General features: G+C 39.3%; 1 protein-coding gene across 26 annotated transcripts in view; it reads right to left on the reverse strand.

The window, feature by feature from the left end:
* Positions 1-26,517, reverse strand: part of Slc16a7 (solute carrier family 16 member 7) — a 167,706-nt gene that overhangs the window by 114,390 nt on the left and 26,799 nt on the right. For 23 of the 26 annotated variants that reach the window (XM_087556098.1, XM_087556107.1, XM_087556089.1 and 20 more), the window contains 1 exon segment: positions 6,608-6,702. The exons of the other annotated variants lie outside the window; for them this stretch is intronic. The gene's annotated coding sequence lies outside the window, so the exon portion shown is untranslated. 26 annotated transcript variants of the gene reach the window in all.

A 26,517-nucleotide genomic window follows, 5' to 3' on the forward strand; every position in this document is an offset into this window, starting at 1 on the left:
AAGGAAGTACGAAGAGCAGAAATCCTAATTTTATATTTTAGAAGGGATAGGGAAAGAAAATAGCTGAAAAGCAAACAAACAAAAAATAAAAGCAAATCCCTCCCAATGTGATACCAGTCTCTATTTGCTTTTCTCATTGGTAATACTGTTTCTATTTTCTTTTATGAAAAAGAGTACTACAGCCTTCATATTTCAAGGGATGGAGCTTACTATGATTTTATATTCTGAATTCTAGACCACAACAGAACTCAAAATTAGCAAACAGCAGAGGGAAACAATCCTAGTTCATTTGCTCAGTTAATTATCTCTCAGTCACAACATAAAAGGCATCTTGGTCTCAGCTTTGAAATCCAGGGCAAGAAGAGAGTTGTCGTTCAAGTTTGCCTCATGGAACAGTCCCTTTAATAATGCTTACACAAAATATGTAAGTATTCTATTATCTCAGAGCATTTCTCCTTCAGGGCAGTCAATTGAGCAACATATGAAAGGGTGATTTGGGTCTAGGAGACGTGTAGAACTCTTCCACCTTTGGCCATTGTCTGGTCAGTAGAAAGCTGCAGTACATTTGGTTAATAGATGAGGGTATTTGGGAACATTGCTTTTAAGGTATCTTTCCATTTAAGAAAGTGTGATTTCACATAACTCCCTGGCATCACCCTCAGTACAGATGAGCCACGAAAGCTCCTATCCCATGCACCAACACTAACAATGACTCAGAACAATGTCCATAACTGGTGAGAACATCTCCTTCCTTATGAAATCAAAGTGCCCCAGCACACAGACTCATCTGTCTTTCCTTCATTTCTTGGGTGTCTTGTAACTTCAAGCATTTTAGTAGCCTTTAATTTTATCCATACCTCTAAGTAATTACAGACCACACTCAACCTGCCTACGCAACCAACCACCATGGTAATGCTGGGAATTTTTTTTTTTTTTTATAAAATGAAGCATGATCAAGAGTATGTACTCCATCCACTGCTGCAGGCAATGATACTAGGATACACAGTTTATTGTTCTTCGGTTTTATAACACCTTTATTTTTTGTTGTAAAACGAGGAGCCCTTATGTATATGTGTTTTTTAAACCTATAAAAGCATGAATACTTATCAAGGCATCGGCAAGCAACATTAGACAGCTTTGGATAGACAGTCTCAGACACACCATCTCACTGGAAAATAAGATGCTTCCTTGTCTCAAAACAAGTTTAAAGAAATCAAATTGAATCTCTTAACTCCTGAGTTATTCTGAAAGGTTCTGGTAGAAACCTCTTGATGTTGCTGCTTTACGGGAAAGCATAAGAGACCCTCACCCACTGATGACAGGACGTAAAGACAGGGAAAGTATTGTAGGGCTGGCAGGATGAATCATCGGATAGAAGTGCTTTCCACAAAAGCCAGACGACCTGAGTTTGGTCTCCAGAACCCAAACCATGTAACGATGGAAGGAGAGTCAACTCCAGGAAGTTGTTATCTGTTCTCTGACTTCTGTACTGGTTCTAGGTCTCACATACATATGTATTCTCACATACATACATACATATATACATCATGCATGCACACATACACACACATACCCGCTCTAGTAAATAATAACGGTGACTAAAAATTAACTTTGCTCAGTAGAAAAAAGTGGGAAAGTGTATACACATGACAGAGGATTGGTGAGTGCCTGAACCCTAACCAGAGAAGCTTCCTCTTGCTGTAGGTGCTAATTAACACAGAAAAACCACAGCTGGACAGACATGGGAAGAGAATAAAGGACTTTGGAATGGTCATTTCTAAATGAGGCAGCTGTATCAAGACTCCCCGCTCTGGGATCAGGGATCTACATGGAAGGCGGGATGGGAAGACTGTGAGAGGCAGACGCAGAGGCAGAGGATGACGACTTCAGGGAAGCAGGTCTGATAGGAACTCAGAAGGCCCAGGAGTGCATGTGAAGGCCCAGCACAAGATCAAGCCAGCTAAACACCACAGCACAGGTGGGGAAAGGAGATGCAAAACAACCTCTGGGCAAGAAGCTATTTGCAACCCATAGTTCCTGGGGTTGGGAAAATCAGTCTTCTTCAATAGAGGGACACTAAGTATACACATCCAGGTCTAGTAGTAGTCATCCAACACGAATGAGACCCCATGGCTGTGGTAGTTTCTTTTTTTTAAAAGAGAAATAATGTGAATTTAGGGGTAAGGAAGTGAGGGAAGACCTGGGAGGACGTATGGGAAGAGAAAGTATAACAACAAACGATGCTGTATGAAACTCTCAAATAAAAATAGGTTAAAGGGGGAAATCTAATACAAGGATAGAAAGTAATAGAAAGCCGTACAGGAAAACATTGTGAACTGTGTTTTAGTCATGCCAAAGCTCGGCAGGATACACACAGGCAAAAACAGCAATGTAAGTAAAAGTAAGCTTTTAAAATGAAGGACCTGGCTTTAAACTTGTGTAGGAAGCCAGTTACTGGTGATTGTGCCATATCTGAGGCTTGGTGAAGCTTCAGTGTTTATCTTCGTGTCTGCTGTTTCTCTGAGCAGATTAGATCCTTCATGACCCCTTAGCTGCAGAGGACATAGGCCTCCTTTGCCTCTGACGGGCTGTGCCACCAGCCCAGGAGTCCTTACTGGGTCCCTTTGCCTGGGAGCCACACATGTTTCCCTGCACAGTCTAGTGTAACTCCTGTTTGCTACCTGTTCACCACTGCACTACAGGACTAGGGTTCTTGGTGCTGCTTTTGTTATAGGTACTGGATTTTCAGTGTACCTTTCAGTGTAAGGTCTATTCCTTATCTTGAACAAACTACCCAATCAGAACCTCGGGCTTGCCTTACGCTGCAAGTTCCTTATGCCAACACATCTGATGAAATGACACTGCAGTCTGTGTTACAGTTAGTCAGCAAATTTCAAGAAGAGAAAAAGAAAAAAGAAAAACAAAAACGATACCCCCCTCCAAAGGAAAAAAAAATAAACCCACTAAGCAAGGTTGATGACTTCTTGTCCCATGCTCCTCCTTAGGTGTCTTACTACAGAGGAGGCGCATTTTGTTGGTGAACACTCTGTAACACACTCCTCTGGGGAAGCTTCCTCCAAGAAGGGAAGGCTGATCTTGGAGATAAATTCAAATTAAAGTACCCATTTGATTAGGTATTCAAGCCATATTCTCTACTCCGACATCAGGTTTAAGAATTGTGTACAGGCATCAAAGAAGCTAGCTGAGTCTGCTTTTTCCCTTGTGCTCAATTAATTGGTTTAACCAACATTTAGTGGGTGGTGAGCCCACAAGGCCACTATGGTAGGACCAGGAGGAATGTCAGGGTAAATCAGGCAGGGGCTCTTTCTCTCACGCGCACTTACCCCTTGATAGAAACTAGATGCACAGGGAGCTACCCAGTCAGAATTATTAAAGCCTCAATAGAGCCATCATCTTATTAAGAGTAGTCAGTGTCCTGTAGAGCTTTCTAGGATTTAACTCAGTGCCATGTGAATTCATAAAGGCTGCACATGAGATAAAAAAACTCATAAAACCATAAAATACAGCCGTCCTCTGCATTGCAAAGCTGTTATGCAGTGCAAGGTTCTGATTCTCTCGATAGTAAAGAGGAATCAGTTCTTTGTACCTAAAAACCACCATCATCTTCTCTGTCTAGAATTTTAGGGAAATATTATCGAATATAATGACAAAGTTGTGACAGGAACCAGAAATACTGTTCTAAGAAGAAATAAAAATATATAGCAAATAAAGTGATTCCTAAGGGCATTCTGCTATACTCAGACATCAGTGCCTTGAATACAGAAAATCAAAACAAAAAAGACATTTCCCGTGTGTAGATAGGAACTAACTCAGAGGCCTACAGCTGGATAATGTGCAGAGAGAGAGTGAGGGACTTTGAGCGTTGAGTCCTAAATGGGATGTCTTCACCAAAGCAGGGATCTCTTTAGAAGAGGAGGTGGAATCATCCTAAGAGCCAGAGGTACTGAATGTCCTCCAGGCACAGCAGGACCGATGGACACATGAGCTCACCAAGGGTATCGTAGCAGATGCAGGTATGCACAAGCTCAGTCTATACAGACTCCCAGCCCCAAGAAGCAGAAATGGACATGGGCTCCTACATCCAGGCAAAAGGCGAGAGGCTAGGTGCAACTGATGCTTGCTGGCAAAGGAAAAAGTTTGTCTAGTGGGGTCTCATTGGGTATATGAACCACACCTCAGGGAAGGCTCCATGTCCAAGAAGAGAGGGATAAAACAAAGCCAACTCAGTAATAATTTCTTTAACATTTTGTCTCATTTTGCTTTGAGCTTTTTGTTGTCCTTGTTGTTTCATTAAGTTTTTGCTTGATTTTGACTCTGTCTTTATCTGTCTATCTGTCTGTCTGTCTGTCTCTCTTTCTCTGTGTGTGTGTATTTGTGTGTGTGTGTGTGTGTGTTTGTGTGTGTGTGTGTCTTGATTTTATTGTTTTAGAGAGAGGGTGAAAACAAAGAACATAGGATAGGCAGTTAGAAAGAATTTGGGAGGAATTGGAGGAGAAAGAAAGTGATTAAAATATATTGTATAAAAATTACAATAAAAATATACCTTTAACAAGGAGATAGTACCCAAAGTATTTATTTAGCCAATTGAGCCTGAAAGTAAGGCCATATTTAATCACTACCCCTGATATCAACCCACAGGATACACCTTGTGAGTTTCAGGACGGAGGACACAATGATGGTGTGTGAACAGTGCTTTGTGTCTACTAGAGATGGGATAGCTGGCTGTGATCACCTTCCTTCCTTGAAAAGAATTCCAGAAATAAAGAAGCCATGTTGAGGAATAGGATACACCTGACACTTCCTGCTAACTCACTTCAGCTTTCTGTTTGTTTATTTGTTTGTTTATTTGTTTGTTTGTTTAAATCATATTTAAGTTAAAGCTGGGGCAAGAAAGGGCAATGACTTGTACAGAATGTTGAAATTCATCTTTGAGGCCACCAAAGACCTGTAGACATCATCGGTCCTTTGGAGAAAGCCCCTCACTCTGTGACTCTTAGCTATGTTCAGGTGAATGAGATAGGAATTAGCAAAAGGTGGAATTGTAAAGTGGGGACAGACAGACAAACTTGCCTGAATGGTACCACAGTAGTAGCAGCCTGTTTGAGAATGACACAGAAATCCCAGGTAGCCACGAGCTCAGTGTCATTGTTTCTTAATCACATGCCCAACAGGCCTGTGAGGATAATGTTTAAATACCCATTTAAATCGGCCGTTCCTCTCGTGCTTCAGATGTCTGTGTAACGAATGTGTTTTGTTTGGATTTGTTTGTTTTCCCTACAGAAAGCCTGGGCTTGGGGTAGTGGTGGGAGGGGGTTGTTAAAAGACAGGCACAGACAGGCTGCTCTCTAAGAGTAATGCACAATTAAAAACTGTTTGGCACACACAGTGTGGTGCCACTGGCCTCTGTGTGGGTAGCTGGATGCAGTAAACAGATCTTACCTCACTGGCTAACGCTGCCACATCAAAGTTCATAGAGGTTTAGCCCTATACCTGGAAAGCCTTGGAGAGACATTTCTCCATTAAGATTAAAATATATACAAACCATGTTAGCTGGCAGAATTAAAGTACGTACCTTAGAACATAGATCCTGTGAGCGAGTTCTAACAGGCTAATCAAATATGTGGGGGTTTTTACCCAAAGAGCCAACACCATTCCCAGGTGAAGAAACTTCTACCTATCCATTTAACAAATACCTTCCTACAGAACATCATGGGAAATGACATTTCAAGTAGGTTTCCCTCACTTTCAAACCATTTCTTATCTAGGCCTCTTCTTAAAGGTTGTGGCAAGCTTTCCTGGTGCCAAGGCCTCTGCACGTTTGAACAGAGCTATCAACACAAACCTAAAGCCCCTGCTGGTGATGAGGCTGCGATAGGAAGGTAAGTGATTCCCATGAAACGGAGCATCGCCGAGTCTGCTAATTACCCTTAATTAATATTTAATTAATTAATATTTGTGATACTGCTGAGGAGGAAGAGAATGACTAAAAGCACGGCATTTAAACAAATAGATGACGTCACACTGTGCTGAGGAGTGTAGTTTCATTAAAATGTGTTTGCTCCAAAGGTTGCCAGTCCTAAATTTCGGACAGACACTGTATCTAATCTTTTTAAACAGTAGGACAAGCTTATGGGATGGAATAAGCACAACAATCGAGACAATAATTAAGCTTACTTGGCTTCTAAGGTTTGTCAAATTTGCCCCATACCCCTCAGATAGACTAAAATCAGTTCTGTAAGAGCCAATATGAAGACACGTTACAACGTTCTCGCTTTATGGATAAAAGCACTGCACTTGAACAAATTTTAGTCAGGAAGCGTCAATGCTAAGAGTTGAAACAGTACAACAGAAGCTACAGTCTGGGCTCCAGCTCTTAACAATGGCAATGACAGAAGATGCCAGGGACGTCTATCTGGGAGGAGTCACACCACACAGTATAAACTTCCCAGCAACCATAATTTTTTACAGGACAAAGTTAAAGATTAAAGTTCAAATTCATTCCCATCAGACTGTCCTAATTTAACAAATGCCATGGGTTGGGGAAGGCAGACAGACAGAAATACCATTGCACATCAAGGGAACTCACAAGATATCTCTATTGGCGTACTGTTCTGAGTTCACGGTGCCCAGATGCCCTTGTGTAAGTCTCGGCTGGAGAGCACCACATGACAAGCTTGACTCCTAGAGGTACCAAGAGAGAGTGACCATGTCAGTATCATAGTGTGTGTTAACAGTAACATATCTCACTCCCTGTCGAAGTGAGTTCTACCATGCGGCTTTCTCTTGCCAGGGATGTAACTGCTATTGGCTTTCTCTAAAATTCCACAGTTGATGTTAAATCTTCATTAGGAGTGGAAGGATCATTTAACTCAGCGAGCCTGCATCGTTGGTAGTGATCCTGTGTTCTAACTGCAATGCATACACTTACACTGTCTATCCAACTCAAATTTACAAAAATTGTAGTTTTGTGAAACAAATTATAAATTTATTTCAATTTAGTGGTTTTGAAATTTTAAAATGATAATGTTGAAAATAATGGTGGAAAATGTTATCTTTCCCAGCACTTTTAGTACAACAATGTATATAAGAATGTGTAGCATGTTTGAAAGGTAAACAGTTGAAATTTCTATAAAAATACATTCAAGTCCACTGATATTCATTTAAATACTGAAAGTAACACTCCAGTAAAAAATGAAAGTAGAAAATATTCCAGAAATACCACAGAAACATAATTAAAATCTAATCATTCATATTCCTTGAGTCTATGGATTTTGCAAGAAAATTTTGACTTATTTTTTCTAATTCCCTTAACTAAAAAAGGGGGAAAGATACAGTAGTACCTACCACCAAATCATGACTATTAGTCAATTAAATTAATATTCTGAAAATATCTAGTATATTAATTAGTAATGTAATAATAATGAAATTATACTTAACATTATTAACAGTTGTTGCTTAATCAGAGAATAAAACACTATTTAATATGAAGGAATAAATACAAGATACCTGCTGGTTCTCTATTTGAAAAATAAGACTTTCCTGTGGGAGCCAGGGATTTAGCTCAGTGGTAGAGCGCTTACCTAGGAAGCGCAAGACCCTGGGTTCGGTCCCCAGCTCCGAAAAAAAGAACCAAAAAAAAAAAGACTTTCCTGTGTAAAACAAGATGTTTTACTGCTTACTAAGTCAATACAATTGACTTGAAAAGTGTGGTTGAGGAAAATTAGACATCTAGAGCAGAACAGTGTGGTGAAAGGTTTCTGAAGTCATTTCCTATGAGCAAAGACAAAAGAGTGGATGGAAGTAACATGAACCTCTTAGTTCTCCTGGTATGGCCAGAGGGCTCTGTTTGACCTTATGGATTAACACAGGGATTGAAATAGGCAATCTGTTGACAATGTAAATTCCAGGGTTATAACCAGGGAATAACCAGATTATTCATGCAAAATTATCTTACTGTAGCAAAAACATCATGCAAGAACATGTCAGTTCTATATGCAAAATACTCTTGGTGTCAATATTTAAACTCAGTTGAATTTAAAAAACTGAATATTACAATGCAGTTCACACAGCTCCTCATATTACTGTGTTAGCTTGAGTAAAATCTGCATATTTGACTAAAACTCATTTAAGGCTATAATCTTATCACACTTAACTTTCTGTTTTCAGTGACAGCTATTGACATGCACTCTGAATTAATTTCACTTACAGATATGATGGTTTATTTGACTTTTGAGTTCACTTCATTTATACATATGACAGTTTATTGGCATTATCTGTTACAATTCTCTGTCTACATATTTATGTTTCTTGCTCCACAAGCTTTAAAGGTAATTTATCCCACATTTCCATCTTTGTGTGATATAAAATACTATTAATATTTAGGGAAAATAGTAATATTGAGAATAAGATTGTTTTCTTTTTCTTTCTCCTTTAACCTCAACTATCAACATATTTTAAAAATTAAAAATAAGGAATTCCTGATTTTTATCCATAACCTCAGATTCTATGTTATTTACTTTATACTCATTTGTTTTATAAAAGCAGGCCAATAAAAGTTTTATTTTTTCATTTTCACTAACATGTGTCCTTGATTTTAACTTTTTAAAGAAACAGAAATAGACCTGAAACTCATGTGCTTGTGAGCTGGTACATCAAAATATTGAGACATGTTTGACATTTTTTAATATCATGTCTAACGGATAAATTTTAAAAAGGATTGTTAGAAGAAATAAAACTGTTTTTGTTTGGCATGGCCTTTTGTGTAACTTTACCTCAAACAATGCTAGCGTGTCCAACCTTCTGAAATCCCGTGCCTAAAATGCAGAGTTTCATAAGACTTTCATGTGCTTAAAAAACAACTTGTTTTAGGATTCCATTAATATAAAAACTGACACTTAGAGTGCAGGCTCTTCTTTGAAAAAGCCCATGGGGTAAGAGAATTCACTGGATCTACAGTTACTCAAACATCAGCACAAATAAAAAGGGAAAGAAAAAAACACTGAGAGGAAAAAAGTCCAAACATGAATGTCAGAGTCTGAGGAAACCTAAGTTAATCTATAATCACTCATCACACAAGCAGTTGTGACTGGTATTGAACTTACATGTCCTGAATTTGTCTCCAACTAGTGGTTATCCTCCTGCCTTAGCCTCCCAAGTGCTGCGATAGACATGTGCCACCAGGCTCAAGAAGACTTTTCATTCTATAATTTTGTAGAGTGTGATTGGGTGGCCATATACTTTAGAGAGCTCATATTTCTGTTCTGCTGTTTTAATCGTCTTTTTGTAAGTTATACCTAGCCTTTCTTATGGCTTGATTTGGGGATTTCAGTGATAGACAAAATGTATTAGATAGGACACTTGATCTTTTCTAACTGACAAAGAAAACATGTTTTAACAGAGCCCCATGGGACAGGTGCTCGGTAAAGGTGTTCATTTAAGGAGCAGTGCAGTTGGGGATGCACAGTTATCTACCTAGTAATGCATGGAGTGTGGCGCAGCTAGGTGAGTACAGCATTCATGTTTACACATGGTATATTGTTATCTGGAAAATGATAAAGATAAAAGCAGGACACTTAGCTTTTCAATGCAATTGTATTGATGTGCTAAACAAACAAAATCAGCTCAAAATACAGGACTATATCAGAAACCTGAGTGAGTGTGAATGTTTAACTCGATCAAGAGATCAAGAGTCACATTCAGAATTTCAGAAGAAATGAAAGACAATGTATTCTCTTAGGAGATAGTTTCTCCCTTCAGGTCAGAAGCTTGATTTCTAATCACGGTCATGCTTTTGAATTCTCTGTGGTCATTAGGCCTTAACAAAAGTTTCCTTGAAGAGAATATTAACATCTGTTTAGTTAGTGTTAATAATAGAGACAGAACAATGGTGAAGCTAGCTGCTGCCTTCTTCTAAGTCTCCTTTCTTTCCACATGAGCCCCTAAAACATGTTTGTTTTGGAAGCAACTGGTGTACGATTCGGAAGGGGAATTTAAAGGGAGTCACTCCTGTCAAGGGCAAAAACATAAGTCACATCAGCTGATCTGCAGCTGACTAGCCTGAGTGGGAAGAATTCAAGGGCACTCACTGTTCAAAGTTGAAGAATAACATTCCTTCCGCAGCTAAATGGCTGGTATGAGACAACAGATCCTATCTTAACACCCAGAAACAAACTCACTGTGGTTAGGTTATCCAGTCACTAGAGGTGACCTTTCACAGTTGGGAGACAGATTAAAAAGACCTGCAACCACAGAGCTATTTCTGTGGCTGCAAATGAACCAGGTCCTGGGTCAACTCCGAGGAATTCTATCGTATTCTTTGGTAAGTGTCTTAACATAACATCTCTAAAGACCCATAAGACAACAGAACTATCCTTAGACAACTATAAGGTAAAGAAGAGTACCCACTACCTTAGAATAAAAATAGAGAAAAGGTTATTCCAAACTGTTTTTTATTTTTAATTAATTCAAAGCTTTAACAAAAACAATGTTGAATGAGTGAATCTTATTCACATATCTTTAAGCTAGGCATGTAAATGGTCCACCTTCCCATCTACGTCAAAGATGAGAAGAGTCTACAAGCACAGAAAGCAAAGAGAATCTGTTTTACTGAAAAATAAAATAATAGTAATCATTAAGAACCACAAAGCCAAAATACATTGCAGATATCAACTTGTCTAGTTAAAATTTCACCATGTAGAGATGTGATAATACTATGCAAAGGGAGTAGACAGCACAGAGTGGTTGGGGTGGGGGATGCATGAGGAAAAACCATCCAGAAATGAAGGGAGAAGCAAACTTTATATCCACCTTCTGTTCTCTGAATTCAACGGTATACCCTATCCCTTACATAGATTGTTTGTATACATGAATACAGTGTATGAGTGTGCTGCCGTGCTCTGAAGAACAGACCTCAAAGAACTCCATCTAGAGAGTGTGGGGCTGAGCCTGAACCGAAGCTGCTCCATTCTGAAGTCCCCTGCTGGGTTCAGTTGGAGTGCACATCCTCCATGGGCTGCTCCCAGCTCCTAGCTGAGTACAGAAGCCAGAGGAAAGCATGCTTGCTTCTGAATCTCACCATTGATTTTAGTCAAGGGGCTTACCTGGTTGTTACAGCGTTTCTATTCAGTTGTTGTCCTTGGGAAAAGAAAATTTTGAAGAAGTAAAAATATTTCATGATTGTGTTTCAAAGCCAAGGTGGCTGCTAAAATAACAGAAATTGCACTCGTGGGGGAAATTCAGTTTTAAGGAATTTTCAACTTTTCAATGTAATTCTGTGATCAGGAATTGAAGCGATTGGGTGAGAAGTACAGAGAGATGGATTTTTGTTCAAAATAACCTGAAAGAACTACTGAGAAGTAAAATTGACCACTCCAGTCCTTCCAATTCTGCCAACGCTAACGTGCCCATTTCAGAGGCAGGGGAGCATAGGTACACGGAATTTAAGTCCTCAGTGACTCAGAGCTTTAAGGACAAGGGTTGCTGATCCAGTCTTGAGATTTCTCATCCTGACCACAAAGCTGAATGGTTAAAGGAAACTCTTCATAAACAAACACCAAATGTATTCAACACAAACAAATGAATAGGCTCCATGACATACACAACATTCATGCTAAACTTTATTGAATATTCTGTGCAAATTCTGTTAAGACTGTCATGTATCCTCTTTAAAAGCAAATCTTTCTTTTTATGAGTAGCTGAGCAAGTGATTCTTTACAGCAAATTCAAGTGTCTTAGTTCATTTTTCAGTTACCAAAATGCTGAGACGATATTGTTTTTGATATGTGACAAAAGAAATTAAGTAGAATTTAATAGAAAGCAAAGAGACATACAAATAAATAAAAAAGAATGTGATCTATTAATTCTAAATGTTAAACTAATATAGTATAACTCTTTCAAAAATAAAACACTGAAAAAATATTATAAACATGCACTCATGTCTGTTAGAATTTATTTATCAAATATTAACCAAACCCATAAAACCAGATGCATAAATCCAATTAATTTTGTCCAAGTGCTCTACTGACCTGATTAGCAAGTAACCAAAGCCCAGTACCCCAAGAACTGTCACAGAAAAGTGTGTGTTAAACCAGGGAACAGCAGTATTTGCAACAGAGGAAGAACACACAGCTAAACATCTAAAACCAGGAAGGCCCCAGATCCCATGATGCCTCTCTGGATAGTGCTCTCAAGACCCAAATAAACTCTTTCCTCCAAAGATTCCATTTCTCGGTCTATTATCCATCCACCTGTACATTCCCATTTGGGTCACTCTCTCTCCTTTGCCATACAATTTTGAGTACCTTTCCCAGCCTTTCCTACCCTGTACACTTCCACTCATAAACAAACCGACAGACAGATAAACAAATAGACCAACGCCTTTCAACCAGGACTCTTTAACATCATCCAACTATTTTCCCTTCGAAAAACTGAGTTAGAATTTCCTTTTACTCTATCCATTCAGGTCTGGTGCAGCACATGCAAAGGCTCCTTCTGGGTAATCCTTCTGTGGCCAATGTATTTTTGTCTTCATGAGAAGAAATCCATCTTCATCAAGGTTTATTTTAAAACCGCTTCACTCTAAACACTGAGACTCATCTATCTTCTCTTAGATCATTTCTTCAAAATCCATTTTTCACTATCCCAAAAATACTCTCGTAATTAATGATGGCAATCAATACTTACAGGCTGCAATCAGTAGCTTCGTTAAAAAAAATCCATGACCTCTGCTTGTCTCTTATTTCTAAGGTAATTCATTTCCAACTTGAACTTCATGGCCACTGTGACTACCTCTGTTACTGGAGTCTTCAACTTTGATACTGTATTTCTACCCTATAGATTCCTGTCTTTTATATAGTCTTTAATGTCTTTTCTACCAATGTCATTCTAGAATCTCCTTGATATTGGCTATATCCTTGACACATCTTCCAAATTAATAGGCAACTCCCAGTCTCTTGCCTTCTCTTCTCCACATATTCAGGACTTCAACAGAAAGTTCAGCATAATTCTAATTTTGGTACCAACCAATTGAACACAAGGTCCTTTGGCTCTGTCAAAATAGGAAGAGGAAGAGTGGATAGGTAAGAACTGCCAGCAACCCCAGGCTAACAATGCCCAAGGTCTAAGTACAGACTGGTAGATTCATAGGCTCAAAGCCCTAATCTATGAGTTAGCAACTCCTTTGCTTTGGATTTTAAAAGCCATAGACTCATGGTTCATGATACTGACATTGGGAGCTCCCAGACTGGGCTCCAACCATGGGCAGTCCTCACATGTGGCAGCCATTGTAACTCTAGGTTTCTAGCAGAAGTGAGGAGCTGTAGCAGCACCAGCAATGAAGGGCAGGCAGTGGTTGCTCATTTCACAACTCTTAAATAGACCTTGTATGCTGACAGACTCTTAGAGGACTCAGCTCTATCAAGTTAAGCTCCCAGTAGGCGCTGTTCCAATCCTTGGACTTAACTTGTCTGAGAGTCTTATTCTTTAAAGTCCTGACAGCTTCCTAAAAATCTTTTCATAACCAGGACCTGTAGTTTCTCATAGCTGGGTATAGTTCTCTGACTTTCTATTGTCACCACTGGATGACACTTTTGCACTGGTCACTCTCTCAAGGTCTTCAGATGCCTTCCCATCACAAGTACCACCTTCACCATGGCTACCATTTGCCAGAATGGCTTTTAAAGGCAGAGTCAAGAGACCTACTCAGAGGAGGATGAGAACGTTTCAGGAATGGCAGTAAGGGGTAAGGCTCAAGCTAAAGGTACATGGACTCCAGCCATAAATGTGGTCAGACATGGCATCCTAGATTGGCTGTGTTAGAAGATTTTACTTCATTTTCATCTTTTGTAGCTCAACTACAAAGTTCTCAAATATGAACTTCTCAAATACTGATGTGGTCCCCAGGGTTAAGGGTAGAGCATGACTGACAGAGTCCATGGAGGACAGTGGCTGGAATTCTTGCTTTCCTTCCACAGACATTCACACTTAATGAAAGCATATTCTCTGTTCCCCAATGGCCCCCAAACTCAGTCTCATGATTCTGAGACTGGCCATTGACTACAAGTGTTATCTACTTATTGGGAAATTGCCAGGTTCTGTTGACTATGGGAGATGTTAGACAGGAAGGAAGTCAAGAAGTCAAACTATTCTTCATTTAGGGGAGAGTAAACATCACACAAACAGGTCCTTGATTCTTCTACAGTTCAAAAATCTCTTAAAGGCTAATTATTTATATTATAAAACGAGTTCAAAGTAAGTTTGTTTAACTTCCCATTCTGATAAAGCCAGTTTATAGGTGTTAACACCTGATGAAAATCCACACTTTGCTGTGTTTTATTTGGGGTGTGTGTGTGTGTGTGTGTGTGTGTGTGTGTGTGTGTGTGTGTGTGTGTGTAGTTTTTGCTTGTCTTGAAAGAAATTTTCGTATCTTACTAACATTTTTATTTTATGTCAAATATCATCAATATCTGAAGGTCAATATTCCTACCCAGGCAATACCCTACCCATATTTCCAGCATAATACCTCTTCATGAGCTGAAGCAGGAGGCATGTTGCTCTCTAAAAGGCAGTAAAGGCATCATCACCATGGATATTCATGCTTCTTTGTGAGCTGATGTAGCTCATCTAGATAACTGCACAGTCTCCCTGTCACGCTGGATGTAGCGGTGACATTTATTCAGTTTTCAAAGACTGTTTAGATGTCACACTTTCCTCCAACGATTCAAAATTTCACCACAAACCCCTCTGTCCAGTGAAAAGGCTACAGAGAGGCCAATGTGTTCAAATTTCTGGGCTTGATTACACTTGTGTGGTACTACTTCTCTAAAGCTATTTTAAGCATCCTCTTAGGTTACAGTCAACTACATTGTAAATCTAATTACTCTTAGCCAAAGTGAACAAAGCACCTGAGACTGTTACTCTGTGATCTACTTAAGGAAAGAGGCTACTGTTTTCTTTTAAGCACTTGCTAACATTGATATTACATGGTTATCTATATCTCTAATTCCATATCTTCCAATGCACACACACACACACCCATACACACACATGCACACACATACAAGCACATGCATATACACATACACACACAAACATGCACGTATACATGCACACATACATAAACACATACACACACATACACTCATGCATACACAAACATACACCCACATGGATATGACATAGACATAATACCTCTCACAGTGACCAGAATTTTAATTATAATGAAGAAATGGAACAAGGAACATATGGAGAACTAAGCTGACACCTATTTAAATAATCTTACACTAACGCAGGAAACTACCATGTGCTCATAGAAACTCAGAGTCATAGTACAGTGAAGCACAGGTTTCCAATTCAATTAGAACAGATTTAATGCCAGGTTTGATATTCAAGGTTATTTGAGAAAAAACAAACTAGTAGACTGAACTTTCTAGCCCTCTGTTTCCTTATCTGTACAATGTGACTGATTACAGGGCCATAGGTAAAGGTACTGCATGTAGGAGCATACAGTATGGTCTATGGCTGGGAGCAGGATCTACAGATGGGAGGTGAGATCACTTATTATTATTTATGTCACTTTCAAGTGAATTATTTTAATCTATATTATCTTTTTAAAACTTGATAATATAAATCTATTTTGAACATATATGCGAACTGATAACTCATCAATAATTCACAGTAGCTAAATGAATCTCTCAACTTCTTCATGCCTATTTTTCCGATTATTACCAGCTTTCTCAACAAATTCCTTTCAATTAAATTCTAACATGCTTTTCTGTGTACACTGTGCCCACATCATTCTCAAGCATGCTGGGAGCTGTCTCATTCCATCCAGTCCTAATTCACTGAGATGTCAGTCCTCTGAGGAGTACCCCATGGGTTTCCTCAGCTCCCTTTCAGATACTTCTGGACTCAGCAACTTTGCCCGTTTTCAAGGAGTCACTCTTGAACTGTGCTTTCTCTTCTGAACTAAAACTGCCTTGAGGTTTTTTGCCCTCTGAACAAAGAATCAGACCTGATTTTAATCCATAGCATTTATTCAAATAGCCACCCAATGGATATTTTCGGTGGCTCAACTATATACCAGGTACTGTTTCAGGGGGACAGAGTCACAAACATGAATGCAGTAAGGCCCTGAAAGATCAAAAAGCTCGCAATTTTGGAGTAGCAAACACAGAAGCAAATAATTACAGAAGATGTGGTAACTGAACAGAATCATGATAGATCTTATACAAAGACTGTGAAAGACTATGTAGTCAGCCTGGGATGAATGAAGGACAGGGAAAGATACTGCGAAGAGGAAGAGTCCAGATGATTCTTAAAGAGGGTAATTCAGACCACAACTACTTTGATATTTCATCTTATAACATTACTGGTGGTAGTACAAACTTGCACAATCCCTATGGAAATCAATATAACAGTTCTTCAGGAAGATGGACACCACCCACTTCAATATCCAGCTATACTCCTCTTGGGCATATATGCCCAAGGATGTTTCACCCTACCACTTGTTCAACCATATGCATTGCTGCTCTGTTCATAACAGCCAGAAATCAGAAACAACCTAAATTTTAATTAACAGAAGCATGAATAAATAAAACGCAATACATTTACACAATGCAATATTGCTTGACTGTTAAAAGGAAATGATATCATAAAATTGGCAGCTGAATGGATGGGACTGGAAAAATGATAACCATGAGTGAAGTAAGCCATGTCCAGAAAGACAAATATGGCATGCATTCATTTATATGTGTATATTAGCCATTAAATCAATGATAACCAAGCTATAATCTGTAGATCCAGAGGCTAGGAATAGAGGAAGGGACTTGGGGGGAAACACAGATCTCCCTAGAAAGGGAAAATAGTAGATTTTATAGGTGGATGGGGGTTAGATGGGGACAGGAATAGGAGGATCAGGTGGAGAGGGTATGGGAGATGGGGTTGAAAGGGAATAAAGAGAAAATCATGTGGAATTGAGGGGTATTTGAGGAGCACTAGGAAAACCTACTGCTTTGGAAACTTGCTAAAACATATGAAGGCCATCCCAATGAAGTCTCCAAATAACGAGGGAGACAGAGCCCCAACTCTTGTCACCAAATGAACTTTCAGTACCAGGACAATCACATCCAATTGAGTTGATAGTCAAAAGAGTCACACAGAAATCTCTAAATACTCAGGCTGTTGCCAAGACAATAGATTGCTCTCCCTGAACTGAAGGTAGGGCCCCACTGCCGAAACCCACACCCACAGAATTCGATAAACATGAGAACTGGTGCGTACATAGAGCCTTCATCTACATGTTCTAGTATCTTTGATATGGGAACACACTTTGCATGCTACCAAAAGAGAAATGTAAACAATGACCCAGATATGTGTCTCTTGGAGCAACTATCTATCTTGCCTACAAGATATGCTAGTGCAATGGTGGGACAGGGTTTATGTTAGCAACCATCTAATGCTGTCATTGATGTCTACTCCAGGGGATAGAACTCATCCCTGACATTCCTTAGGTGACCAAGAATCAAAGACTAGATAAATAGCTCAGAGACTTAGGCAAAACCAAATACTACTGATCTAAAAAAATGAAAAAAGAAACAATAAAATGACCCCTAATGATACTCTGCTGTCCTTATAGGTCAGTGCCTTATTCAGCCATCATCAAAGAGGCTTCTTCCTGCAGCAGATGGGAACAAATACAGAGACCACACCCAGACATCATACAAAGAGAGGGACCTTGGAACACATGTCTCTAAATAAAGGAGATGTCTCCATCAAATTCTTCCCCTTGAGAAAGTGGAAGAAGGAAGACTGTGAGAGGCAGAGGGATGGAAAATACCAGGGGAACTACATCCTTCTAAAGCAACTGAGAAAAACTCATGTGAACTCCTTTCCCCTAGCTGGGCTGTCTTGTGTGGCCTTAGTGAGAGAAGATGCATTTAGTCCTACTTCGACTTGATGTCCCAGCTCAGGATGGTCCCTCAAGGGCAGGTCCCCTTCTCAAAGGAGAAGGGAATGAGGTAATAGAGAGAGGGATTTGTGAGGGTGAGACTGAGAGGAGAGGTGGGAGGGGCTGCAACTGGAAAGTAAAGGAAATGAAAAAATTAAAGAAAATAAAGGAGACAGATTTAAAAAACTCTTTTGAAACTCTTTTTAGATTTTAAAAGGTTTTTATCTGGTAGAATATGTATAGAAAAGGCTTAATTTAAGCCTTAAGGAAGGATATATATATATATATGTATATTTATGTATAAATATATATTTATATTTATATGCATGTAGTTATTTATATTTATTTATTTGTATTTATATTTATACATGTTCAGTTTTATTTTTATATTTATTTATATTATTTATATATACTCATATTTATACATTTATATTTTTATATTTGTATAATTATAATATATATGTTCTAACATGTATAATACATTATATATAATTATATGTACATATGTAATATAACATTTATATAATTATAATATATAATAAATACATGGCTCTAATATAATTATACAATATACATATAATATATAAAATTAAATTTACTAGATCACATATATATTTACATGATATATGTTTATATATGGATATATATTTTTAAGCAAATATATGTATATACATAAATATATCCTTTTAAGCAATATTAGTATATTATATAAGCAATATTAGGCAATATTTGCAGTTTTTGACTGGGCATCATTATTCCTGGGTCCACAGATACAGTCTGAGATCTCACAGTGGGGGAGTCATGCTGTCACTACACCTCCTCCCACCAAAGGAATATTTCCGTATTAATGACATCCAGAAAAAATTATCCACAAACACTGTCTATAACAAGTCTTACTCACCCTGCACACTGGCAGGCATAGCCAACCATGTTTCACTGAGGCCTGAGATGGAGAAAAGTACCTGAATAGCCACTACTACTGGGACGGTCTCCCCAAATCAGAAAAAATAATCCTACACAGAATGGTTGTTCCGAAGGTAAAAGTAGGAGCGTTATTTTCTAATCAAAACCACAACAGACTAATTTGTTTCTATGCTGGCAAAATATAAGAACGCACCTCAAAATTACTGTGTGATTACAGGTTTGGAATGTCTAATACTATTCACTTGAAGATACAAGTTTACTGTATCCTACAAGGCAGGAGCTCTATACTGTTGGGTACACTATCTCTCTTGGAAAAAATGCTTCTCAGAAAGATTTTCAAAAGCGTAAATAAAGAGTGCTAATTATGATTAATAATCACCTAGAAAACTTGGCGGCTGCTAAAAGCACACCTGCTCTGCCAACACAATAGACAAATTAAATGGATTCCTGAATTTAAAATTTATCAGAAAGGAACATAGGAATGAGAAGAAGAAATGCTTCCTTCAGCCGGCGTGAAAGGTCTCTGAGGCAGAGGTGGAAGATGGCTGCCTCTGCAGTAACTTTCCATGTGCTTCTCCACCAAGTTCACTCTAGCACGTCCATGTGCTAACAGCTGCCGTGCTCAAATGTCTAGGGACATTAAAGCTTGAATTGTCGTACGAGGGGATTTCAAATAATACGTATGAGCTGTTAGCTTGCTGAGGAAATTTTGGGGTAAGATCAAAATATATTTATGTTATATTTTTTGTGTAATGTCTTGGAAAGGGAACTTAGAACATTGGACTCTTTTGAGGTTGCTTAGACGAAATGTAGCTATTTTTGCTTGTTAATACGTGCCAGAGCTTAGTTTTGATAGGGGCTGCCAGCCACTTTCATTATATCTGTCAATCAAATGGTGAAGGGGGAGGGGCGGTCATCGAAAGGAATCTTAAACAATCTCAAACACTTGGCGTGATAAATGGTTTTAGCAGTCAGAAGTGGCATGGGTCCTCTTGATATTTAGGGAGAGAGAATCTAAGAGTATTTTTGGAAGAGCACTCATTTTTTTTTTCAGAACTCCATTTAGTTTCTTGTAGCAAGCAAAAATAATCGCACTGTTCAGAAAAGTAAAATCTGAACTTTTCCTTTCAGCGTGCCAACAGTACAAGATAAGTTTACACTGTGGACAACAAAATAGGGATGTTTGCAAAATTTTAAATAAAACACATAAGTCGTCATCGTGAAGGGTGCTCCTCCCCCAACTCAAATGCTGAAAAGAGAAAAAGAAATCAGAGATTCCTTTTAATCAGCTTGCTAAAGTGATGACTCTGTTTTTCCCTAGTAACACCTCTGAGTTTAAATCAGGAACAAAAAAGGAAACAGCTAGGGTCACACCAACTCCTGGGAAGGTTGTGAACACAGGCAGAGGATAAGTCTCTCTGACCTCACGTCACCCATGATGCACCTCTTCAAGTGGCCATTTTGGTCTTTGTCCTTTGGCAGCATGGGAGAACATCAGTAAAATGGCTCTCCAAGTTTGAAGAGCTTATCTAGGGAACTACTGAAGGTAAGAGGGAGTCCTGAGAATGCTTGATTTTCAAAAAAGTTTGATAGAATTAGAAAACCTGGAGACTCACAGTTGTGTGTGAAGGTGCGGTCCTCTCGTGGACTGATATTGTGAACTGTGAACCAGAATGGAGTCAAGCCTCACAACATCTACCGAACGTAGGCCGGGAATCGCAGAGCCCAGTGAAGCAGGAAGTCTCCACATTCGGTGTCACGGGTTGGAAACAGCAGTTTTGTTTTGCTTTAGTCCCTTTGATTATATGTTCCCTGTCCCCAGAGTCTGTCACAGATATTGATTGTGCTCTGTGTATCTTTTAATATAAGAACTTTAGACGGGGAAGATTATGTCAGGACTACTGCAATGTACTGTTTTGTAGCGAACAGAAACTTGATGGAACACACTGAAAATTAATGTCCCCAGAAAAGTGCAAAGACAGCATGATGAATTATCTCAGTTGTCAAGTTGACTAGATCTGGAATCAACTAAGAGATGAGCCTGTGGGTGCCCTTGAGGGGCTGTCTTGATTGCATGTGAAATCATCCAACCAGAATGGAACTGGCCCTCCCAATGGCGGCTGGGAAGGAGGGGAATGTGTCTGCTCTTTTGCCTGTTTGCTGTTTTGTGTCTTGCTGGAGAGTGCCTTTGTGCTGGTTTCAAGTTTATCTACCCTATGCCTGTGCCTTCTTTAGCTGATGCCAGAATCAACTTCAATCTCCCCCTGTGTATTGAAGAACCTGGGCTGCTCCAGGAGTCCTGCAGTTCTTCAGTACCAGGCTGGGATTGCCAAAGTACCGTACCTTGGTTAGAGCACAGTCTCTGCAGAGTGGCGGCTGCCCACACTGGACTCCCATACAGTGTTCTATAAGCCATTCTAACACAGGTCCTTTATATAAAGTCATTCTGTGGGGTGCATGTTTCTAAAGAATCCTGGATAATTCAAAGAGTAATAAAGCCAAGAGCATTGTGAAAAATGAGTCCTCAACCCCTTAACCAAATTTTGAAATGGCTGGGAGTCTTTACGAAATAGGGCAATATTTTTTTAAAGAACCATTTGGGTCAAAGCTAAGTAAAAATAAAAGGTTACAAAATTTGCTAGGTGTAAACTCCTGAGTGGATACTTCACAATGCTAGAATGTGGCTAGAGGGGCAATTGAGTATATTTGTATTTTATGCTTAAATTAAGTAAACTAGTGTAACTCACATCGGGTCTAGCAAACCAAGGTAGAGAACATCCCAGATGATAGCAGAAAGGAACAGAAACCATGAAGACCATTGGAAATACCATGGCACCCTTATAGTTTGATATTTACATAAGTAATAGGTGCTATTAAGTATATCCAGTAATATTTTCTATGTGTTAACTATTGATCAACACAACTAAATGGGTTCTTTTGGTTTTTTATAGATTCTTAAAAATGCTCAGCATATAAACATGAAGATTTTAACTATGCTCGCCAGGTTGGAGACAGTTACTCATAGAATATTTTAAGAGTCTGACCTGCATTTCTGGGTCAACCACTAATGAGCTAGCTGTGTGATCATGAAAACCCAAAATAACCACTAAAAATTGGTGTCTTCTTCCTCAAATATGAACACTTCACAGGTTACTTAAAAACTCTAACGTACTATCTATAGGAAGTTGAGCACACACGTGCCACAGAGTAGTATTTGAGTGGTCATGTTTAATTTCTTAGACATATAATAATTCTGCACATATCTTTATTTCAAAGTTGTGATTACTCCATCTCATTAGAGCATGCAGCTCAAGATTCTCTTCTTCGAAACTGCTTCAATATCTCTTAATACAAGGAGAGAAAGACTCTTAGGAGAATAAAACTCTTTAGAATATCGCAAACAATTCTATTAAAGTGCTATTTAAATGAACCGAGTGACATAATTATTTAAATGTGTGTATACACCAACACGTCCAAGTGTACACTTAAGGTGTGTGTTGCTGAATTATACTAATTCTAATAAAGTCATATGTGAAGACCAAGAACAGGGACATCTTGCTGTTAAAGAGTTTCTGAATACAGGGCACAGATAGCCCTTTTCCTTGAGAGGGATATCATGATAGCCTCCTGGAAAAATATCCCAGCATGAACATATGACTTTGATGAGTAATCCAAAAGATTATATCGAGGAAATACTTTCTTCTGATAGATGAAGGAAGTTAGAAACATCCACTCTTCCTCCTATAGACACATACCCATCTTTTCCCAATAGAGTCTGTCTGAAGGACAAGTTCTATGAAATTATTACATACCTCTTACAGATCCTTGACACAATTTAATATTATATGCTCAGTACTTGGGTTTTTTTCCAAACACTAAAGGAAGTTTCCAACTGCTGAAAGTTTCATAATTTTTCTAGGTTATCCAGTTTTAAAAAAATGGCACGTGAGTAATTAATTATTAAAGGCCATTTTACCATTCTCTGGTGGCCGGCGTATCACTATTCCTGATTAGTGGATTCTGCAGTATGTAATGAGTTCTACCTAAGCTCACTTGTATTCAAAGCTGAGGAATGTGTTTCAGCTAAATTTCCAATGGTAGGAGAATTGAGGGAATAAGTCACAGAGGCAATGTTAATAAGGGGCAGAAATTCAAGCTTTGATCGTACATTTTGTACCTGTATATAGCAGAGAACTTTCCAATTAGGGCCAACAAGTAGAAAGCTGGTAACTTCAAGCTCAGATTTATGGGGAGAGGTCAGCAGCCTGTAATGAGAATCTAAAGCACATACATCCACTGCAACACCTTCAGTATGAGCAGAGTTCTAATGGCAAAAGCTAATGACTCCACAGTAGTGACAAATAATGGACAGAGAATATTCTAGCCTCATGCCTCGGGAAAAGAGCTCTGGTGGTATTCCGCAGTTTTCTCTTATGCTAGCGAAAGGAATTCTGAAGAGGCCGTTTTGTTCTAAGAGTGTCACATGCATGGGGACAGGGGAGGAGACATCACAAGAGGCAAGAAATACCCATTCGTTGGACCTGGTGCCTTTCCTCAGTCTAATTTATACCCAGGCACATCTCTGAAGGAGAGGGAAGATGAAAGGAACAATGGAGGGAGGAGAATACAAAAAAAGGTGAAAGGAAGGTAGGAAGGAAGGGCGGTCAGTGATCATTTCTTCCACCCCTCCTATACACCATCAAACTGTCTTATCACCATGGCCATTCTTCATTAAGAATCCTGTCACATTTTTCTGTCCCCTTCTTACCCTGACAAATTCCCACTTGCGGTACTGTCTTGAAAGACAGTCAGTGCCCTACACTGGTAAACCCACCCCAATGACCCCTCTCCTTAATACAACACATTGCATAAAGTCTCCTTTATTCTGCTACTATGAATATCTTTGAGAACTTTGTCTTTATGAAGATAAGGAATACGAATGTTGGAATCCCAAGGCATCATTGCACAGGTGTAAGTCAAATCACAGACTGCTCATGTCTGTACAGTGTCCCCAGTTGGAGGTGTTGTGCCCATCCTTCAAGGCTATCCTCATGCAGCTCTGAAGAATTATATAACAGCACAAACCTGGGAATTGGGGGGTGGCAGGCATGGAATCATGTGACCTCCGGACAGCTACCCCCTGGCAGGAGTATGTGCGCCATCAGACAGAGCAGTTTAATTTATTGTGTTCAGATTGTGCCAATTTTGTAGTAAGTGACTAAGTTATGGTGAAACAGGCTTCTGGCACAACTGAACATGAGGCAAGTGGGATTTCAGGGATGGAAGTAGCCTATGAAATAGCAACATTGCTCTTCTTTCCACTGTGGGCAACATACAATCTGATGTAACTTTGGGATCCTGCACTAACCAACTTGTGAAGCCCGTGAGTGTTTCGTAGATGCAGCTTAAAAACAGCCCCCTGCGAGTGTTCAGCTTCCTTTAAATCCAAGGAACACAAACTAGACCTGAGCCATAGAAAGTTGACATAGACAGAATAATTTTGTATAATAAAGCTGCAAATACATTGAGGATTGTCGTGTTTCCCTCAGAACTGGGGAAAGTGTTTTAAAATTCTGCCATATCCACCCCAAGGCATACATCCCACTGATTAGTCTACTTTAGTGCGGTGATCGCCTGTTAGCCAGGTGTACTGCCATCAGCAGCATCTATTCCTCCCTGTAAGGTAACCTAGGTCTCTCATGAATGCCAATCTCCATCTACCTCCCTGAGCTCACAGCAGTCTTCCCAACAGCTCTCTGCCCAAGTCCTTTTCACTCTTCCTAGCCAATGAGAGTCCTATAGTAAGTGCTTACTCTTTATAGTAAAACAGACTCCCTGCTGAGTGTCCCTCCTGGTAGCTTCCAGACAAAAGTGAAAAGCGTTGTTTTCCCAGGTGGAATATTCCCAGATCTTAACCAGGAACAAGTTTGCCCACAGCGGCTGTTTAGACATCTTAGAAACATGTGTGCCCCTCACAACTGGGAAGACGTCAATGGTTTCTAGTGGACAGGCACTGTGCTGGACCAGGTATCTACACTCAAAATGACAGGATGGGGAGGGGGTTGTCCAGAAGATATAGGGTCTGTGTGTGCATGGTATTTAAGTAGGGTGCTTCCTTACATGCTGTGTCCTATCAGCTCCCATGCCCCAGCCTAACTTAATCCTAGGCTTAATCAACACCAAATTCAAGTTGTAACTAGTACTAAGTATAACCACCAAAGAAACCATCTAGATATTTATAATGGTGAATTCCAGAAACCTACTCATCTTCCAAGTAGGAACTGAGCACAATATTGCATAACTAGGGCTTTGTTAATCTTGGCATCTGCTTTCTTCTCTGACCCAGTTAGCTCCACCTGTCTCACGTTTGAGAACCTGTTGCTTGAGGCATACCCTTTTCAGGTGGCCAACTTGACCTTTTCCTACAAATAAAGGTCAAGTGAAGAGTCTATTTCCCTCCACAAGTCCTGAGGTAGCGTTAGAAGGCCTCGTGTCTTTGCTGGAGCTACAACCCAAGTCAAAGAAAACAAGTGCATTTACTAATGAGATAAAGAAATGGTTTTCTGTATAGGGAGAACCAAAGCCCAGTGACGCCATCAGCTTAGCAAGAGTAACCTAACAGCGAAGGAAGATGTCTTACTAGGAAAGAAATGTGTGAAAGGGTAAAGTCAAAAGTCTGAGTGGGGGGAGAAGAGATCCCTATGAAGGAAATAGGGGAAAGACAAGGCTTTATGTGCATAAAAGGGAATGGGAACTGAATAGATTATAATTTACCCATAGAGAGGTGTCGCACTCAATATTACTTCCTGGGAACACCTGTGGGCACAGAGCATGTCTCTACTTGAATATCCAAAGTAAATTATTGAGGCTGAAGTTTCTCTTTAGTAAAAGTAATCACAAATATCACATACACAATCAAGGAAGAAAGGGACAGAGAGAGAGAGAGAGAGAGAGAGAGAGAGAGAGAGAGAGAGAACATTTCATAACACTATTCAACAAAGAAGTAGAGAGATTTGACCAGCTGAGAAATCTAAATATTATTCTGTTAAATTTTAAGTACTTCTGGAAGACTTCATTTAACTTTTTTTCCTAATTAAGTGTAAAAGAAATGAATGGAATTTTTCATCCTGGAGGTTACAACACAGTGATACAGGAAATTGTTTCTGGGTTAATTCTCCAATTGTGCATGAATTCCCCTGGGTTCCGGGTCAATGTGTGAGGCATACCATGGAGCAAAAGAGACAAGACCTGTGGGGAGCTGCAAGATTGGCTGCACTTCTAATGAGGGAAAAGTTTTATTTACAAGACCACTCAACTGTGAAAACGAAGTAATAACAGGAATTAATTTAAACACTCTACATTTAAAGGTCAAGTACTTCTTACAACTCCATCCATGTTCTAGTACGTAGAAAAATGACATTAACTAATATTTACAAATACTTATGAATGTTAAGGAATGGTCTCTTGGTGGGTGTTGACGCTTTGCTATAAATTCAGATGAAAATCCGAATCCCTTTTACTCAGCAGCAGTGCATATAGTGCAATCTAAGGCCCCTCTGTCTGCAACTGACAAGCTTCTCGCTTTCATCTGACCAATCTCCCACTAGCTGTGGCCTCGGAAGTCCAGA

The sequence above is a fragment of the Rattus norvegicus genome, chromosome 7 (genome assembly GCF_021556685.1).
Source record: "Rattus norvegicus strain SHRSP/BbbUtx chromosome 7, alternate assembly SHRSP_T2T, whole genome shotgun sequence".
Taxonomy (NCBI): Eukaryota; Metazoa; Chordata; class Mammalia; order Rodentia; family Muridae; genus Rattus; species Rattus norvegicus.